This window comes from Centropristis striata, chromosome 4, assembly GCF_030273125.1.
Source record: "Centropristis striata isolate RG_2023a ecotype Rhode Island chromosome 4, C.striata_1.0, whole genome shotgun sequence".
In the NCBI taxonomy this organism is placed as follows: Eukaryota; Metazoa; Chordata; class Actinopteri; order Perciformes; family Serranidae; genus Centropristis; species Centropristis striata.
Window position 1 is genome coordinate 4,971,017 of NC_081520.1, and position 3,380 is coordinate 4,974,396.

General features: G+C 36.2%; 1 long non-coding RNA gene across 1 annotated transcript; it reads left to right on the forward strand.

Annotated features, from left to right (window-relative positions):
• Positions 1–240: 240 nt before the first annotated feature.
• Positions 241–2,709, forward strand: LOC131969649 (uncharacterized). The gene is made up of 3 exons (XR_009394140.1): positions 241–334; positions 2,313–2,397; positions 2,630–2,709. It is a non-coding gene; the product is annotated as an uncharacterized LOC131969649 (long non-coding RNA).
• The last annotated feature ends 671 nt before the right edge of the window (positions 2,710–3,380 follow it).

The following is a 3,380-nucleotide window of genomic DNA, read 5'->3' on the forward strand; positions in this document are numbered from 1 at the left end:
CTTCTAACCATTTTTGAGTAGCCTTGATATAAAATGTTTTTTGTTAGCAGATTTGCAGGTATAAAAAATTACTATCCAGTCAATATTGTATTATGATATTCACACACACGGTCAACCATGCACAGTAAAATCAGCTACCTACAGCCTGGCAGACAAACCGCAGGACAGCCTAAACGTAATTTCAAATTAGCCCCGTGACTACCTGACAGACCGTGCGCAGGTCAAACGCGCACGGTGACAGCGGCCGGCCAGCATTTAACGGACACTGATGCTGTGGATATATCTACATGGATGTCTCTCCTGAGTTTTTGACAGCTGACAGCTTTACTCTCAGGTAAGTCTGCTTTTACTCCGCTTGTCGGGACAAAGTCAGCTTGTTTAACGTCTTTGTCTCAAATTCAAATTTAAAACGCATGACGTCAGGTGCGGCGCCAACTCGCAAACGCTAACATGCTAGAGCTCTTTGCCTGTTGCTGGGGTACTTTAGACAGCTCGGCTTTTGATTGGCGCATTTCACATGTAGCGCAAACGTGATTGGTTGACAAACTGACATTTGACAAAACCGACCGTTTCCAGAAATTTCTCTTCTGGTCCCAGCAGGACATTATTCTGCCGACAACCAGGACCTGCTAATGAAGTTAGTTGAGGCAGGTGTAATGGTGACTTATACAACTTAGTAACTTAGTAACTTAAATAACTATGGTTGAATAATATAAAAGGTACATATATATATATATATATATATATATAAGGAGGCCTTTCCTCCAAAAATGTTCCTTCTCTCACTCGGGTGAAATCAGCATTATACACAACTGCGGTCCGTTGGTTAAATGTAAAATGGCGGCTTGGGGTAACTTCTTTTCTTAGCTAAAGAAAAACGTTAGCGCACAGGCTAGCCCTACTTTCAAATTCAGTATCAAATGTTATATTCACATATAACAACAACTATAAGTCTGACAGCTTCAGCAGATGAATGAAAGGAGAAAATTTCCTACATTTCTATGTATAAATCATTTATGTAGAGTGGCATTTGTGGCCTCGGGAGCAGTTTACAAATGTATTTTTCAATAGTTTTTTCTCTATTCTCTATATCAGTAGTTCTCAACCTTTTTGAGTCGCGACCCCCAATTTAACATGCATGTTGTCCGCGACCCCCCCTCAGTTGATACAATGAATTTTGGACAAATAATGAAGCAGACAACTAAAACATCTCTCTGACCAAAATGACCAAAAGGTTACATAAAATTTAGCAAAAAAGGACTCAAATTGACCACAAAATGACAACAAATGACCACAAAAAGACACAAATTGACAGAATGAAAAGACAGAATATGACCGAAAAAAAAAGAAACAAAATGGCTCTAAAAGGAAACAAAATGACCAAAAAAAGACACAAAATGGCTAAAAAAATAAATAAAATGACCAAAAAAGGAAACAAAATGACCAAAAAAGACACAAATTGAGCACAAAATTATAAAAAAAAAACCCCAAAAGACACAAAATGGCCAAAAGAAGACACAAAATTACCAGAAAATACACAAAATGACCCAAAAAAAAAAAGACACAAAATGACCAAAAAAAGACACAAAAAGGCAAAAAAAAAAAAAGACACAAAATGACCAAAAAAAGACACAAAAAGGCCCAAAAAAAGACAAAAAATGACCAAAAAAAGACACAAAAAGGCAACAAAAAAAAAGACACAAAATGACCAAAAAAAGACACAAAAAGGCAAAAAAAAAAAAAAAAAGACACAAAAAGGCCCAAAAAAAGACACTAAAACACATTAACACAGTGGAGACAGAGCTGACTTCCAAAATGATTTGGCGACCCCCAGAAATCATCTCGCGACCCCAATTGGGGTCCCGACCCCAAGGTTGAGAATAGCTGCTCTATATGACTATATTCGTGCTTGTTTAACTACCCTGAGATGTTTTTCATGTATAGGGGGCGATGTTGCCCACGGCTCTCGGGCTTAAGCCAACAAATTAATGAAAATGAATAAAATTACACTCATTAAAACGTGTAGTTGTCTTTAAAACACGCTCTAAAACCAACGCATTGTTTGAAATCAGCCTCCCAAAACTTTTAATGTTATCTGCTGCCTCTGTTCCACATTGACATGATTTATTGCTCACCTCAATAATAAACAATTAACTGAAAGGGGTAATAGTAGTGGTAATGTACTTTACATATGTATTTGGGGTGTGGTTTCTGAAATTGCTGCGCTAAATATATCAACAGGAAATGCTAACTGTTGTAGAATTTTAATTTTGCATGTCTAAGGTATTGTATTGTATTGTATTGTATCAAAGGTTCTCAATCTGGCTTGAGGGGAATCCCTACTGTCTAAACTCTACCTGGAAGCAAGGCAAGAGGCTCTCACAGAGGATCTACCAGGTACTGTTTTTAAATAATAAAAATAATGCTGCCTCATGTGAATGGACATTGGAATGTGCCTTGTATTTACTTACGATAAATCTGGTTAAATAATTGAGCATATTCTAATTGCAGTGGACCAAATGCATAGTTTACAGAGTTACAGCTGACCTGTACCTCTCCTTTTGAATCGGAAAAACTGTTGGAAATAGAATAAATGCTGTTTTTTTAAAGTATATCTTATGTCTTGCAGATATCGACTTCAGAGCAACCCTCATCTTTTTGCCACACATCTTCAAGGAGAACATTGAGTGCTTTATTACTCCTGGAAAGGTATGTCTATCCTGCAAGCATCTTTTGTTCACCTCACAACACAAAACATACTTGACAGGACCCCTGATTTAAGGAAACCTTAGATTGTAGGTAGAAAAAAGTAACATTTTAAAACAAAACATCTCAAATTAAAGGGATCCTTTCTTCAGATCTGCAAATGCGTATCTCAATCTTTGTGTGTGTAATCAGATTTTTACAAATGGTTGCAAATATCTCAAACTGTTGTACACATTTACAGATTCTTGTACCATTCACAAATTGAATTGCGCATTTATGAATTTTGTATGCGTGTGCAGCTATTTTGCTACTATAATGACTCCATACATACTGTGAGAGGTAAGTAAAGTGATAATTATGCTGTGCTGAATACTGTCTGGATGGTCCCATATAATTGTTAGCTTTCAACCATTATTCAATTGCCCAGTAAATTACTTCTTCGGTACTAACATAAACTGAATTTGAAAACTATATTTTTTTTAAATGCTCATTAAATGCTTATCAAGTGCATTTGTGCACAATAATATTTAAAATCTTACATTATGGGGCCTGAACTCCACATCAGAACTGTCACATTCTAATCGGAACCAACAATTTCAGCCATACAATGTCTAAAGAAAGACAGAATATTCAATAAAAGTCAAGCAAGGTAGATAATAAATGTGCTTATTATT